Below are 18175 nucleotides of genomic sequence, written 5' to 3' on the forward strand. Positions count from 1 at the left end.
CCAGCGGATATTTATCTGCGGATATTTCCGATTTCCAGCAGATAAAAATTTGTAAGCATGCTAACAAATCTATCCGCTGGAATCGGCTCCAGCGGATCGATCCGGTGGTCTGTACAGACTCACCGGATCGATCCGTCCGAACCCGTCCCTCGCATGCGTCGTAATGATTCGACGCATGCGTGGAATTGCTTATATGACAGCGTCGCGCACGTCGCCGCGTCATCATCGCGGCGATGGCGCGACACGTCAATTCGGCGCGGATTTCGATCCGATGGTGAGTACACTCCATCGGATCAAAATCCTCAGAGGATTTATCCGCGGAAACGGTCGTGTGTACTAGGCCTCAGAAGACAAGTAGCAAATCTCCTCCGAAGCGGTTTTACAATACGCGCAAAGAACGACATACAATTCAGGAGATAAATGTGGGAAATAATTAGCAAAAAAATTACAGACACGGTCATATGTCCCATTTATTAAAACAAAAGCAGACCAAAAACTTTACCTTTCAAAAGAAATAGCGCAAGAATTTAGGGAATAATATGCCTCTTTATATAATCTTCAAGGGACAGTGAACCCCCCTGGGTTGGTGGAGAAATATTTATCTTCTTCATGCTTAACTAGACTAACATCTCAAGAAAGAAGGAATTTAGGAAAACCAATTACTTTGGAAGAAGTGCAAACAATAATGAAAACAATAAAACATGGTAAGGCGCCAGGCCCAGACGGGTTAAATATACAATATTATAAAAGCTTTAGTACACAACTGGGGACATATATGACCAAGGTATTTAATGCAGTTGGACATACAGGGTCGCTACCACCAGAGGCTGTAATGGCGCATATTACAATCATCCCTAAAGAGGGGAAGGATCCAGGGATATGTAGTAGTTACAGACCAATATCCTTATTGAATGTTGACCTAAAATGAATGACAAAGATCCTGGCATCCTGCATACAGACCCAGCTATCAAAACTTGTCCACCTAGATCAAGTAGGGTTTATACCAACTAGAGAAGCGAGAGATAGTACCATTAAAGTGTTAAATTTGATACATCAAGCAAATAAAAAAAAGATATCCAGTGTGTTTCTGAATACGGACGCAGAGAAAGCATTCGATAGAGTTAATTGGGAATTTATGCTGGAGACCTTTAGGGCTCTTTCACACGTCCGTTCCGTTCGTCCGTTTTTTGGACGTCTATTAACGGACCGCAATGCTTCCCTATGGGTTAACGTCCGTTAGCGGATGAGCATCCGCTAACGTCCGTTAGCATCCGTCTGCATTAAGTTCAGTTTTTTGGACGGAAGAAAACCCTATTTTTCTTCCGTCAAAAAAAACGGAACGGACGAAAAACGGACGTTAGCGGATGATCCGTTTACCATCCGATCCGCTAACATCCGTTTTTCATCAAAATATGTAAAAAGCCACAAAAAAAAAAAAAAAAACAGATGGAAAAACTGATGGAAAAACTGATGAAAAACTGACAGAAAACGGACAAAAAACGGACGATAAACTGATGGAAAAACGGATCAGCTGATGAAAAATAAACTGATCTAAAAAACTGAGCTGACGTGTGAAAGAGCCCTAAAACAAATGGATCTGGGAGAGAGGATGGTACAGTGGATAGCGGGAGTGTATGCGGGGCCCAGAGCCTTAGTAAAAGTAAACGGGGTGTACACTAGAACCACTGTTAAATAAGATCCGACCAGGGTCAGAGACTGCAGACATTGTACATGAAAGGGTCAGAGACTGCAGACATTGTACAGGAGAGGGTCAGAGATTGCAGACATTGTACAGGAGAGGGTCAGAGATTGCAGACATTGTACAGGAGAGGGTCAGAGATTGCAGATATAACATAAGAGAAGGTCAGACTGTAGTCATAACACAGGAGATGGTCAGAGACTGCAGACATTATACAAGTGTGTCCTAGCAGTGAGCAGTGTGGAAAAACATTGATCACTGCAAACAAAAGTTTAAAAGCTATAACTTTAAAGCGGAGCTCCACCCTCCAATTCCGCTCATCGGAACCCTCCCCCCCTCCGGTGTCACATTTGACACCTTTCAGGGGGGAGGGGGGTACAGATACCTGTCTAAAGACAGGTATTTGCACCCACTTCTGGCCACACAGTCTGCGGGCAGACTGCGGGCAGGACGTCAGATCCCGTCCCCCCGTTGTGTTCTGGGAAACACACAGCTCCCAGAACACAGAACACGCATGCGCCGTAGGGAACCGGGCAGTAAAGCCGGAGCGCTTCACTTCCTGGTTCCCTCACTGAGGATGGCGGGGGGAGCAGCAGAGTGACGAGCAATCGCTCGTCCGCTGCTGCGGACGGCGCTGGACTCCAGGACAGGTAAGTGTCCTAATATTAAAAGTCAGCAGCTGCAGTATTTGTAGCTACTGGCTTTTAATTTTTTTTTTTCAGGGAGCATTCGCTTTTAGTGCAAAAAAAAACAAAACATATTCTCTAACAGTCATTTCTCAAGCACAGGAGGACAGTAAATGGTTAACAGGTCTGTGAAGCTCCCAGCCTGACCAGCTAATTACTTCAAAGATAACAAGGAAAGTTAGATAAATGACACCAACTCCAGCACACATAGCTATAGAAACGTCTTGCAGAAGTATAATCTTCAGTCACTGTGCTGTGTGCAGTGTAAATAAAAACACAGATAAGAAGCCTTGTGAGAAGACTGAGGGGAAGTCATCCCTCCATCATTGTCTAATCTACACACAGGACAGGAGAACACACTGATCATTAGACTTCTGCATTACCAGTGAGAGTAAGTGACATGATGATCATACCTTCTTTATTCTCAGGTATGTCGGATCTTCTGCATCCCTCACTATCATCTTCTCCTGGTCAAATGTGGCGGGCTGGGCAATCTGATTGGCTAAGGGGTTGGTGATAGGCGGAGCAACTTAGAAGTCACGCCCTCCCACTCAGAAGAGCAGCGCTATTGGCTGCCTGACACACTGGTCTGTCCCTCTCCCTCCAGCATGTGAAAGCCGAGGGAGGAAGAGGGAGAGGGGGGGGAAGCTGCACAGTGCACACCACTCTGCACTTAACACCCGCACTGAGCGCCTTGCTGTCCGGGGCCCCTCCATCCTCTGCCAGGAGCCTGGGGAGCAACAATAAGGAGGAAGAGGTGACTAGCATTCTGCGAGCTGTGATGGCCGCACGGCGCCCCCTGTTGGCCATGGCGCCCTGTGCAGCTGCACACCTCGCACACCCCAAAGGCCGGCCCTGGATCCGACAGAATAAGGATATTGTGGGTATTGAATTAGGGGGAAGGGAGTATAAAGTGTCGGCATATGCAGACAATATGCTTTTCTTCTTAACAAAACCACAATTCTCGTTACCAAATTTAATGAAAGAAGTAGAACTGTATGGGAAGATGTCGAACCTTAAAATAAACTACAGTAAATCGGAGGCGATAGGGGTGGCACTCCCTGAGTCTATTAAAAGTGGCCTGGAATATAGCTTTAAGTTTAAATGGACAACTAGGGCACTGAACTATCTGGGTACACAAATGCCCCCAGATTTAAAGGATATTTTTGAGTTAAACTTTAAACCAATACTCTGTAAAGTCAGGACGTTGCTAGATGGTTGGAGCAGAGGGATGCATTCATGGTTTGGGAGATGTATCTTAAAAATTAGCGTAGTGCCAAAATCTCTCTATCTCTTTCAAGCTCTACCAATTCAGATCCCCATGTCGTACTTCAATCAAGTTCGGGCTATATTTACTAAATTTATTTGGGCTAGTAAACGGCCAAGGATTGGTAGGAAACTATTGACCTTGCCCAAAGGGGCTGGAGGAATATCAGCACCTGATATGTTAAAGTATTAACAGGCAACCCAGCTGGGAAGGATAGTCGATTGGAGTAGACATGGGGATCCAAATTGTGGATTACTATTGAGCAACAATTTTGTCCTGTACCTTTAAATAGAGCAATATGGTGCTATACGGCATTACCCCACATAGTTCAAACTCACCCTACGATAGGCCCAACTTTATGGACTGGCAACAAAGTATGCCAAGATCCGAAATTCTCTACTAAAAATTCCCCCCTCTATTCGATTGTAGGTAACCCAGAGTTTCAGCCAGGCATGGAATCTCAAATATTTAAGAAATTAGGAGAAAAGGGTAGATTTCAAGCATCACCTTTTTTTAGGAGAAAGGGGGTGGCTAACAATAGGTGAATTAACACAAAGTGGGGGGCGTTGTGAAATACCTGTATGGCAAGCGAGGCAGGTTCAACATTTTTTGGAAACTCTGGGTAATGCAGAAAATTATAATCAGATATTAACAAAGTTTGAGGAATATTGTGGAGGGAGTGAACCACTCCCCCACGTGGTTTCCAAAATGTATACATTGTTGACTGCACCCCCAGAAGACTTTAAAATGTCATTTCATGGCCAAATGGGGAGAGATTTAGGCCAAACTTTCTACCCAGTACAGTGCCAGAATATTATATATCTGTCGTTAAAATCTTCAAGGTGTACGAAAATACAAGAATTAAATTATAAAATATTAACACGTTGGTATTACACGCCATCGCTTCTAAACACATTTTTCTGATAGATGCTGGAGAGGTTGTGGGGAGAAAGGGACAATGATACACATATTCTGGGGCTGTCCAATAATAAGACAATTCTGGCAAACAGTTCAGAGAATTACTCAACTATTTTCGGAATATCAGATTCCAGATGACCCTGCTTTTCTTTTGTTACATCATATACAAATTCCACCGAAAAGATATTTGAAGTCAGTGATGTGTCATTTGATAAATGCGGCAAAAAGTTGTATTGCAATAAACTGGAAAGACCCTAAAGAACCTTCAATCTCAATGTGGCTTAATAAAGTCAGGAAAATAGGAATAATGGAGAAACTTTACCCAATGACGATAGATAAGAAAGAAGAAATTAAAATGAGATGAGCACCTTGGGAGCTATTTGTACAATCAGAGGAAGGTAAAAAGTTATTAGGGGTGTAAGAAGAAGAATTAGTCTGACAGGGAGAGAGAGAGAAAAAGGAAGGTTGCCTGGACATCGTACACCGGAGAAGATAGCGGAGGGGGTTGGGGTATCCCCCCTCCCCCTTTTTTTTCTTCTCTTCTTTCTCTTCTCTGCTCTGTGGCTCTGCACGGTGCGGAGATGGGAAGTAGAGGGGAAGGGGGTCTTGAGGAGGGGATAAGGGGTGAGGGAATGGGGGAAAAGAAATGGGTGAAGGAAGGAAAATGGAGTTAAAGAAATAATCAGCTTTAAAATTAAAAAGAATGGAATATATTGATGAATTAGGGCAGGCAATAAATGGGGAAAAATGGAGTAAAGTTAAAGAAGGAATAGTAATTTGTTTTGCCATTTCCCCCCCCCGTTATATTGGACCTTAAGGCGATGTGGGTATATTATTATTTTCCTTTGATGTAAAATATGCAATATAATATAGTTGAAGAGGAAGATATAATGTAATATCCATATAGGATGTCTGTATGGACTTTGTATGTTCTCCTTTTTGTATTTCTTTCTTTCGAAAAATAAAAATAAAAATAGAGACTTTAAAAAAAGAAAATATTTAGCCTAAAAATCCAGTAAATAAAATGGAACTTAAAAAAATAAAGAACCTGACCCCATAAGTTGCTATTATTAACAATTGAATCAATAGAAAGTGGTATTTCGCGCTAAAGATGAAAAAAAAAAAAAAAAAAAAAATTAGCAGCGACGGACCATGAGCTATAACCATAGTGAACATAAGTAAAAAACGGAATAGTCACGACTATTTAATTTATTAAAAATGCATTTTGTTATATTTTCTACTGTGCTTATAGAACACTTATAACGAATTACTACGTATGAGCAAAATAAAAAGTTATTTCTCAGATTTTTTTTTGCAAAAAAATGGGGGGTTTAAGAGGCATTTTTCCTCGCATAATGCATTAGAGTCAATAGGGAAATTAAAATTAGGGTAGTGGGTGTTTTTTGATTAAATGGTTCCTCATGGTTATATATGCCTGAAGAAAACCAAATAAGACATTCTATTTAAAGAAAAAGTAGTAGTAATTCACATCCTCCTGTCCACGATCCAATTCCCCCTGCTTGTTAGCTGCCTAGGCCCCTCTGCTGAACTGTTGGAGCCCTGGCCCCATACAGGGGGCCCAGCTGGACTCCCTTATCAAAGATTATTTTATATCAAGTAGAGTAACTAACATCTATGCTAAATATGAAAATAACTATTGATGTCATTATCAGTATCTTTATCATACAACACAGTAGTTGTAAATTTCATGTTGACTATGGATTTACATAATGTTAATATCTACAATCAAGCAGAAATAGGCACACTTTGGCCAGAAGATATAAATTGGCCAGTGAATCTGCAGTGAAATTGGCTGTCTCTCTTCTCGCTGATACAAAACTGTTATTCCACTGGCCGATTTCTACCAAAGGCTCTTTAATTACGGTATCTTTAAATTTTAAGACCACAGATGACAGCAGTGTAAAATTAGACAACAGGACAGTTTGAGCAAGACTAGGCCCAAATGTACTAGAGACCTAGAACACAGAAAGGTATTTTTTTTGAAGAATTGGGGGATTCCAGATGATAATGCAATGAAAAATTGGGCAGCAGTGGGGTAGTTTTAATCATAGATAATAGGCCTAACTGGTGTATGTCTAACTTTTATTTTAACTATGGGGATACAAGGTGTTGTGAATATCAGGTGCTACATGTTTTTGCACTTATTTTTTTTCTTCTTTCAAATAATGCAGTGGCACAACATTCAAGTTTTGCTGACCAAAAATAGTGTAGTATTCTGTTTAATTAAAGGAGAAGTACAGCCAAAGCAAAATTGCAGTTCGATCTGAAGCCAGCTGTTGGCTGACATCAAAGAGCCAGTCCAGGCTGGGGTAAGATCGTGACCAGGACCCTGGACCGGCACCTAGCTCAGGCTCTCAGTGAGCCACTGATAGCCTGGGCCAGCCGCTCCAGCACCACTCCACAGTCCACAGCCCAGGGCTCCACAGTCACCAGCTCTCTGCTCACAGAACACTGAGAACTGAGTGATCAGCAGTCTGCCGCTGCATCAACCTAGGCAAGTACAGCATAATATATAACAAAAAAAATACTTCTCTTTTAACATGGTTTTATGTACACTTTGCTGGAGGATTGAAGAGAGTACAATGAGCTGTATTTTGAGCATTTAAACAGCAAATATGCTCTCAAAAGAAAAGAAAAACCCAAAATACCGCCCCTAAAACGAAATGTAAGAAAGCCCCCAGTCAGCAAAGAGAGTGACTGTTCAAAAAGAGCAATCAGAATTAAAACAAGGATTCCTAACTGGCCCTAATCTCTTCCTAAACCGTATAGTAACTTCCAATACACTGCAACTATGGGGTTGATTTACTAGAACTGGGTCGTGCTAAATCTGATGCAGCTGTGCATGGTAGCCAATCAACTTCTAATTTCAGCTTGTTCAATTAAAGTGGTTGTGTACCGTTGGATTTTGTTTTCCTGCATCGCAAACTAGCAGATTATGTGAAACGTACCTTATAACGAAGCTGATCCAGCTCCACGATGTCAGCATTGCAGCCGCTTCTATCCTCGGCCATCTTGCTTCCAGGCATACGCACAGGAGCTGCCGTTCGTGGTACAGGGATAGGAAGAACGGCATGGGTGGACGTTCCTTCAAAGCGCTGCACCAGTGATGTCACTGGCTGCATGTAATGTAAATATCTCCTAAACGGTACACGTTAAGGAGATATTTAGACTACCTATAGGTAATCTTTAAGCTTTGACAATAAAAAACTTGGAAGCCGATTGGTTTCTGTGACAAGTTGCACCAGATTTTACACTCTCCAGTTTTAGTAAATCAACCCCTATGGCTGCTCTGAGACACCCTATATTAGGGAGGGGGTTGGCTTATCCAAACACCTAAAAGCCCCCTTATTTATGTTTTAAAACCTGGTGGCCATCGTTCAAAGGCTCTGCAGTGCATTATAGTTGTTAAAAAACTCACCCTAGTTATTTGCAGCAAGCGTTTTCTATGTACTATCACCCCAAAGTACACCCAAAATAGTTTGCCTATGTTGGCAATAGGCATAACCTGTATATGAAATGAGTGATTTTGATATAAATCTATAACAAGCAATAAGGGCACGCATTCAGCTATAAAAGCCTAGGGCTCATACACCACCCCCTTCTCTCCTTCTCATCATTTTACTCTCTTAGGTTTTTATTTGATTCCAAGAGAAATAAAAAGGCAACATGTCCTTACAATAGGATGCTTTATCCAGGTGTGCCAGACTTACAAGCGTCATGGTATATTGTTAAGACTGATTTATCAATAAAACAGCGTAATACAAGTACTATACAGTATCTCACAAAAGTGAGTTCACCCCTCACATTTTTGTAAATAGTTTATTATATCTTTTCTAGTGACAACACTGAAGAAATTACATTTTACTACAATGTAAAGTAGTGAGTGTACAGCTTGTATAACAGTGTAAATTTGCTGTCCTCGCAAAATAACTCAACAGACAGCCATTAAAGGAGTTGTAAAGGAATTTTTTTTGTCTGCTGAAATGACTGTTTACAGGGTATAGAGACATAATAGTTAACTGATTCATTTTAAAAATAGATAAAAATCAATCATATAATGTACCTTCAGTTTCTAATTTCGTTTTTGCATGTTGTTTCCTGCTTCTGTGATGTACAGAGCCACAGAGCCAATACAGGGCAGTGATGGTTTGGAAAATGAAACTGATTGGTGCTGAGGGGTTTTAGACACACAGTAATCACACCTCATTGATTAGTGACCACAGAGAGAAAGCTCCCAGTACTGTGGTTATCAGGAAACAGACAACCAGGAAGTGTGGAGATCAGAGAAGAATTACAGCAAATTGAGAGCAAAAACAAACAATGAGGACATGAAAACAGCACTGCATTAAGGTAAAGGAAGCTATTAAGATAAAAAACATTTTTTCCTTTACAAACCCTTTAATGTCTAAATCGCTGGCAACAAAAGTGAGTACACCCTTAAGTGAAAATGTCCAAATTGGGCCCAAAGTTTTAATATTTTGTGTGGCCACCATTATTTTTCAGCACTACATTAACCATCTTGGGCATGGAGTTCACCAGAGCTTCACATGTTGCCACTGGAGTCCTCTTCCACTTCTCCATGAGGACATCACAGAGCGGGTGGATGTTAGAGACCTTTTGCTCTTCCACCTTCCGTTTGAGGATGCCCCACAGATGCTTAATAGCGTTTAGGTCATGCTTGGCCAGTCCATCACCTTTCTCCTTAGCTTCTTTAGTAAGGCAGTGGTCATTTTGGAGGTATGGGGTCGTTATCATGTTGGAATACTGCCCTGCGGCCCAGTCTCTGAAGGGAGGGGATCATACTCTGCTTCAGTATGTCACAGTACATGTTGGCATTCATGGTTCCCTCAATGAACTGTAGCTCCCCAGTGCTGGCAGCACTCATGCAGCCCCAAACCATTTTTTGTCACAAGGTCCCATGTTGAACTTCCAGTGACCAGTATGAGAGAGTGAGAGCCCAATTTGAAAATTTTCACTTATGGGGTGTACTCACTTTTGTTGCCAACAGTTTAGACATTAATGACTGTGTGTTGAGTTATTTTGAGGGGACAGTAAAAATGTACACTGTTAAACAAGCTGTACATCCACTACTTTACATTGTAGAAAAGTGTAATTTCTCACATGAAAAGATAAAATAAACTATTTAGAAAAAATCTCTCTCAATAAACAGAGTTTCAAGAGGTTAATATATAACCCTGACAGTTTATTGCAAGATTCAGTCTCGTGTCTTACGCACACCAGTGGCGGCTGGTGCTCAAACTTTTTGGGGGGGCTCAAACAAATGAAAAAAAAAAAAAACAATTGCAGCATCACTGTGCCCATCATATGCAGATACTGTGCCCATCAATTGCAGCCACTGTGCCCATCAAATGCAGCCACTCTGACAATCAAACGCAGCCACTGTGCCCATTAAAGGCATCAACTGTGCCCATCGAATGCAGCCACTGTGCCACCAAATGCAGCCACTGTGCCATCAATTGTCACCACTGTGCCATGCCATCAATTGTCGCAACTGTGCCATCCATTGTCGCCACTGTGCCATGCCATTAAATGCAGCCACTGTGACATGCCATCAAACGCAGCCACTGTGCCATCATTTATTGCCACTGTGCCCATCAATTGACACCACTGTGCCTTGCCATCAAACGCAGCCACTGTGCCATCAATTGTCACCACTGTGCCCATTGTCACCACTGTGCCCATCAATTGTCACCACTGTGCCCATCAATTGTCACCACTGTGCCATGCCAAACGCAGCCACTGTGCCATGCTATCAAACGCAGCCACTGTGCAATCAATTGTTACCGCTGTGCCATTAGTTGTTACTACTGTGCCATCAATTGTTGTCACCACTGTGCCCATCAATTGTCACCACTGTGCCCATCAATTGTCGCCACTGTGCCCATCAATAATCAATTGTAGCCACTGTGCCATCCATTATAGCCACTGTGCCTATCAATTATAGCCACTGTGCCCATCAATTATAGCCACTGTGCCCTGTTAAATGCTGCCACTGTGCCCTGTAAAATGCCCCCTCCCCCCCATCCGGCACTTACCTTCCTGGAGTCAGCCATTCTGCTTCCACCGTCCCTCGATGTCTTCTCCCGCCCTCGATGACGCTTCAGCCAATCAGGTTACCGGTAACCAAAACCGGTAAACCTGATTGGCTGAGACGCCTGTCAGTGTTATCCAGGGAATGCACCCCCCATGCGTCCCCTGGATAACTATTTGGAAGCCGATTACAGCCTGAGGGCTGTAATCGGAAAGCGGCTCTGATTGGCACTTTCAAAGCCAACCAGCTGCCGTTATTCAGATGGCCGACCCTCACCAGGGGGGCGGCCATCTGAATAGTGGGCGGCAGCAACATGAATCTATATATTGTATTTCAGTGGCGGTGCAGAAGAGAGAGGGGGTGGCACTCCTGCGCCCTCTATGAACGCACCACCACTGACGCACACTATGCTAAATAGGTGAAAGGTAAGCCACCAAAGAGAATGAAAAAACAGTTTATTGCATGCTCATAATCACAATGCATATCTAGGTTTCAGTAACCACACTAGCCAAGCTTTAACAAACATAAACATTTTATTTTTCATAGCTAGCACACTTTCCATATAACACTGTGATGTCCTCTCTAATGTCCTGTACACACGATCAGTTCGTCTGATGAAAACGAACCGATGGATTTTTTCATCAGATATCCGATGAAGCTGACTTTCATCAGTCTTGCCTACACACCATCGGTTAAAAATCTGATCGTGTCCAACGCGGTGACGTAAAACACAACGACGTGCAGAGAAAATGAAGTTCAATGCTTCCAAGCATGCGTCGACTTGATTCTGAGCATGCGTGGATTTTTGACCGATGGATTTCCCCACAGACGATCGTTTTTTTCTATCGTTTTTTTTTAACCATACGAACATTTTAAAACAGGTTCTATTTTTTTTCACTTATGGGAAAAAAACTGATGGGGCCCACACACGATCGGTTCGTCCGATGAAAACGGTCCATTTTCATCAGACGAACCGATCGTGTGTACAGGGCATTAGATCTGGGGAAGTGGTAGTTTCCTATTGTCTAATAATGTTCATTATCTTTGCAGTAGATGAGCAATTACAACTTTATGGTTAGTATATATAAAATAAAACATTTTTTATATTGATGTGCAATAGGGCCAGGGCAACCATATGTGTCCCTGTCATCTCTATATAATGATGGTATACACTCTCATGAAATCTTTGGAATAGAGACATAACTGGCAATAGGGTTAGAGCAGCAAACCCAAACTTTTCAAGACCCAGTCTGATTAATAGCTAATGAACTCTGTTGAATGCCCTTTCTGTCCAATGACAGAAGCAGAGAAGGCTTCCCAGTGGCATCAGCTTGTTTGTTAACCACTTAAGTACCGGACCAATATGCTGCTAAATGACCCAAGGGGTTTTTACAATTCGGCACTGCGTCGCTTTAACAGACAATTGCGCGGTCGTGCGACGTGGCTCCCAAACAAAATTGGCGTCCTTTTTTCCTCACAAATAGAGCTTTCTTTTGGTGGTATTTGATCACCTCTGTGGTTTTTATTTTTTGCGCTATAAACAAAAATAGAGCGACAATTTTGAAAAAAATTCAATATTTTTTACTTTTTGCTATAATAAATATCCCCCAAAAACATATATAAAAAATTTTTTCCTCAGTTTAGGCCGATACGTATTCTTCTACCTATTTTTGGTAAAAAAAATCGCAATAAGCGTTTATCGATTGGTTTGCGCAAAATTTATAGCGTTTACAAAATAGGGGATAGTTTTATTTATTTTATTTTTTTTACTACTAATGGCGGCGATCAGTGATTTTTTTCGTGACTGCGACATTATGGCGGACACTTCGGACAATTTTGACACATTTTTGGGACCATTGTCATTTTCACAGCAAAAAATGCATTTAAATTGCATTGTTTATTGTGAAAATGACAGTTGCAGTTTTGGAGTTAACCACAGGGGGCGCTGTAGGAGTTAGGGTTCACCTAGTGTGTGTTTACAACTGTAGGGGGGTGTGGCTGTAGGACTGACGTCATCGATCGAGTCTCTCTATAAAAGGGATCACTCGATCGATGCAGCCGCCACAGTGAAGCACAGGGAAGCCGTGTTTACATACGGCTCTCCCCGTTCTTCAGCTCCGGGGAGCGATCGCGACGGAGCGGCTATAAACGAATATCCGCGCCGTCGTCCCGGATCGCTCCCTGCGGGAATCCGACCGCCGCATGTAGCGGGGGGGGGGGGGGTCCCGATCGGACCCCGACCCACGTATAGGCAGGGACGTACAGGTACGCAAATGTGCCTGTACGTGTCATTCTGCCGACGTATATCTACATGCGGCGGCCGGGAAGTGGTTAAAATGTATCAACCTCCTCGTCCCATTAGGGGGGTCAGGTTTTAGTGGTAGTGAGTCCCTGTGGAATTCAAACTCAGGATTCCCCAGGGCGCAGAGTCTAAGACCTCTTTCACACTGAGGAGTTTTTCAGGTGGTACAGCGTTAAAAATAGCGCTGCTATACCGCCTGAAAAACTCCTTCACTGCATGAGGGCTTTCACACTGAGGCGATGCGCTGGCGGGAGAGAAAAAACTCTCCTGTCAGCAGCATCTTTGGAGCGGTGAGAGGAGCGGCATGTATACTGCTCCTTCACCGCTCCTTCCCATTTAAAACAATGGGAAACCGCGGTAATACCGCCCGCAATGCGCCTCTGCAGTATAGCGCCGCTATTTTTAGATGGTGGTGATGGACGGCCCCCAGGTATACCCAGCTGAAGATGCAAAGGCCACTCACATGTGCAGAGGACTAACAACAGGAGACAGAAGAAGATCCAGGAAATAAGCTGAGATCAGGGCGGGTGGCAGGCAAGCACAAGCACAGTCGGGGCCTGTACATGGGAAGTCAGACACTCAATACAAGTAATATTTGGCAAACGCAAGCACAGAGAACAAGGAAGTTGCTTAGGCAACACAGGGTGCACTTAGCGTGTCTTATATAGGGAAGAAAATTAGGAGGCGGACCAGGACACGATAGAAGGGAAAGGAATTTAAACCCACAGTATAGCTGGCGTCACCCATAGGTGAACACAGAAGCCAAACGACACATGTGAATAGAATCACAGGCCCAGCAGAATCACTGCAGCAAGGAAGTAAAAATTTCATAGGCAGGAAATTTCAGGCTAAACTGTGGCAAGTGGCTTGTTGCCCCTTGACAAAGCCCACCTAATCTGCAGAGATCAGGTTAGGTAGTATGTCCATCTACAGGGAATTCTTTTAGCATACAATTTAATATTCACATTCAAAAAGGATAATGGTCTATAACTAAGGAGGACAAGGCTTCTTGAAAGTTTTAACATATTGATTTTTATCCTTAGTAAGCTGGGGGTGCAGGGATTAAGACAAATGTTGTCCCTGCACCCCCCAGCTTACTGAAGATAAAAAATAAATAAAAATCAAGGCAAGGGTTATACAGTTAGTAGCTGTTAAACAAATTGGAAATACCTTGAGCATTTAATAGTTTCTTGTGGGTGGTTGGGTCTATTATGAAGAATATTTTACCTTTAGCGTATTGATATGCTTTAAATGGAATATCTTGAGAAAAAGGAGGTAGAGTTTGAGATATAAACAGCTGATTACTTAATAGAAAAAAACAGTTAACAATAAGAAACAGCTTGGAAAAACCTTAGGTCACTAAACAGTATCACAGTTCCTTTTTTAGATTGCCCAATGAGCATTTAACATGAAGCTCTTCCAAAGTAAGTATTATTTCGAGCTGGGAGAATGGGTGAGACAAAGGTTGCAGTTGCGCTTGTGTCAGGGAGGAAAGTTGTAACATATTGATTTTTTTTTCTTTTTTTATCTTCAGTAAGCTGGGGGGTGCAGGGATCAAGGCAAAGGTTATCCCTGCAATGTCCAGCTTACTAAAGATAAAAAATAAAGATAAAAAAATCAATCAAAATCAAGGCAAAGTTTATGCAGTTAGTAGCTACTGAACAAATTGGAAATACCTTGAGTATCTAAGCCTAGGTTCACACATATGCTCTACGAGAACCAGCACGATTACAGCGCCAGTTCCAGCATCACATCTTTTCCACAGGCAATTCACACTGCCCTCTGCGAACCACTGCAGGTGTCAATACAATGTCAATGACACCCCCAGATCGGTTCACAGATAGCAGTGTGAACTGTGAACTCGCATAGGAATCGGATTGCATGGGTGAGCACACCCATGCATTCCGATTTCAGTGATGGGGGGAAAAAAGTCCCTGCACTTTTTTCTGTGAATCTAATGTGAGTTCAGCCATACAACTGTATGGCTGAACTCGCTTCGCACAGACATCGCATGTGATCGGCACCTGTGGTGCGGGTGTGGATCACATGCGATGTCTGATATTGCATATGAGTGAACCTAGGCTAATAGTTACTTGTGGGTGGTTGGGTCTATTATGTAGAATATTTTAGATTTAGTGTGTTGATATGCTTTAAAGTGAATATCTTGAAAAAAAGAAGGTAGAGTTTGAGATATCAAGAACTGATTACCGGTACTTAACAGAGAAGAAACAGTTAACAATAAGAAACAACTTGGAAAATATCTTAGGCAATAAGGTTGCCTAAGCGTGGGCTGTACCTTAGGTCACTAAACAGTATCAAAGTTCTTTCTAGTGTGCAGGGCTGGACTGGGACAAAAATGTGGCCTTGGACTTTATCCAGACCGGCCCAGGGCACAACACATCAGGGTACAGTGCACATCAGGGCACAGTACAGATCTCAGCACATCAGGGCACAGCACATCAGGGTACAGGGAACAGCACATCAAGGCATGGGGCACATCAGGGCACAACACGTACAGGGCACATTACATCAGGGCCCATCACAGCACATCATGGCACACCACATTGAGGCGGGGCACATCAGGGCACAGGGCACATCAGGGACTGGGGCACAGGGCACATCAGGGCACATAGCACATCAGGGCACATAGCACATCAGGCACAGGGCACATTATGGTGCACATCGTTTACCAGCCAGCATGCAGAGTAGCGCAGGAAGCGTGTGTAATATGTTCTCTCTCCTGTCACGGCACTCACTCTGCTCCCCGGCAGCCCCTCCTCTCTTCTCGTCCATCCCAGATGTCACAAGCAAATGGGGATGGACGAGAAGAAAGGAGGAGCGTGAGTGCCGTGACAGGAGAGAGAACATATTACACACGCTTCCTGCGCTACTCTGCATGCTTACTAAATCTCGATCTTCCTGTCAGGCGCCTGCTGTCGGCAATTGACGGGTAGATCGCAGCAGACCTCCGACCAGCCCACTGAGCCATCGGCCCACCGCAAATCTCCCGGTAGTCCCGATGGCCAGTCCATCCCTGCTAGTGTGCCCAATGAGCATTTAACATGAAGCTCTTCCAAAGCTTAGTAAAGTAGAATCAGATTGGTTTTTATCAGGTGCTTGTTTTTAGGGAACAGAAGCACCATCATATAGTTTCACAGTTAATCTGGTTGAAAAGACACTCGTCCATCCAGCTCAACCAACATAGAAAAAACACACACACACACATACACCTCCATATATACTATCCTATACCCACATTCCGATAGGATACCCACACTTTAAAAAATGTCAGTCATGTATCCAGCAAAGAGAAAGTAATCATTTTTCCCTGTCCCTTAATCAAAAGCTTTGTGGGTTACCCTCACCTGTAGGAAATATTGTGGTTTCTAAAAACTTTGGTCAAAGTTTGAATCTAGTTCCTGCTTTGGATGGTGAATTGAGAGTAATCTGTATATAGAAACGTTTTTGGGAGTAGGGTGTTCTATCTGGCAGTTTCTTTATATACTTAATAGGAGTGTATTTTATCCATAACATCCTAAGGATGTATTTAGAAAGGAATTTTGGTTTGGGGAGGTGATGTGCCCTGTTGATAATTAGTTCATAACCCTTTGCTTCAGATATAAAGGACTGCAATAACTAGCGTAGGTAGTCTAGGAGAGCTGTCTGGGTTACTGTTCCAGGGGTACCTCTGAATTCGATATTTATTTGCCTGACGCGGTCTACCACATCTTCCAGTTTAGTTTTCAGCCATTGTGTGTCTGTTTCGTAATCATTATGTGCAACTACCAGATCACCGTGGGCCAATGAAAATTCACCATTTTATTGGTTAATCCTGTCTCCAAAATCCTGAATGGACATCATGTATATATTTGCAGCCACATACAAAGGAGCTGGTGCCATCTTTGAAACAAGTCACACCCATTATCAACGTGGCAGGAAGTAAGGATAAATTTCACTAATAGTGATTTTAAAACTTGGCTTCACACGGATTTTAAATGCTATGCTGTCTTTCTACATCATCCTTTCTCTCTCACTTCACTTTCATCTTCAGTACCGCTCTTTTCTCCTCTTTTGATCATTCTCACCCAGTTATTCTTCCTTGGGTTTTTTTGTTTGCTTTGTTCTTATTCTCCAGTTTTTCTCTTAGCTCTTCTCTCCATTTTACTGTGACTGCTCCCCTTTTCTGTGGTCACCTCACACTTTCTCCATGATGTTTCTCAGGGTCAGGGCTCCTAATCTGCACCTTCTGATTCTTTACTTAAAAATGTCATTGACTCCACTCAATCCTTTAAAGCCACTACTCACTCTATTTACACAGTCACTACTTTCCTTGTTCACCTTTTTTGTTAAGGCCCTCAGAATACTCCAGACAGCTCCTCCTCTCCTCCATTCACATTCTTCTGGAATTTTCCAGCAAGTTCCATGAAGTAGGGGGACTTCTCGGAATGCTGCCTGTGAGTCATCCAGCCCTCCCTGAGTCACTCACCCGACCGAGATAAAACAATACAGGCTTGGCTGCCAACAAGCCTGAACAATTTACCTACACTACAAAAATCTAGCACTCTAGCTAAGGGGTGCTACATACTGTATGTAATGTACAACACTGCTTATCAAATGCAGGGATCACGAGTAGAACACACAGTACAAGATAAAGAGTGCATAGGTCAGGAGTATTAAACATAGTCATGTCTGCTGCTCATTGGTCAGCAAAAATGTTGTGGCGTTAGCAGTCAGTGGGAAGAAAAAAAAGACAGGCCTTGGTGGTCAATGAAAGGAAAATATGACTGGTCAATGGGTGAAAAAACAAATTGTCAACATCAGTGGAAGAAAGAATCCCCCTCCCAGTATCTGCATCATTGGGAGTAGAAACCCCTTTTAAGACACTGGTGTTATTGGGAGGCAAATTTCCCACCTCCCTTTACAGGCATTGGCAGTCTTTGAGGGCCCATTCACACCAGTGCGTTGTGTTACTGTGCATTGGTGCACTGTGGTGTCATTCATTTTGAATGGCTCTCCGATGTCCCTTCTCAACACAACTTGGTGCAAGTCCAATTCCAATGGTTCTCTGTGGTACGCTGGGCGGCATCAACAGAATGCATGTTAACATGTTACACACCATGCATTAAATGCCCTGGCAGAATGGGTTCTAAAGGTCCCCACCTTCCTTCACCAGCATTTGGGGTCAGTAGCTTAGCCCAACGTCTTCCCTTCCCAGGTATTGGTGGTCACT

At 43.0% G+C, this 18175-nt stretch overlaps 1 protein-coding gene across 1 annotated transcript in view; it reads left to right on the forward strand.

The window, feature by feature from the left end:
* LOC120937548 (sulfotransferase 6B1-like) overlaps positions 1-18175 on the forward strand; it is a 60691-nt gene that overhangs the window by 21972 nt on the left and 20544 nt on the right. The gene's annotated exons all lie outside the window — the stretch shown is intronic.

Source organism: Rana temporaria, chromosome 4 (genome assembly GCF_905171775.1).
Source record: "Rana temporaria chromosome 4, aRanTem1.1, whole genome shotgun sequence".
Taxonomy (NCBI): Eukaryota; Metazoa; Chordata; class Amphibia; order Anura; family Ranidae; genus Rana; species Rana temporaria.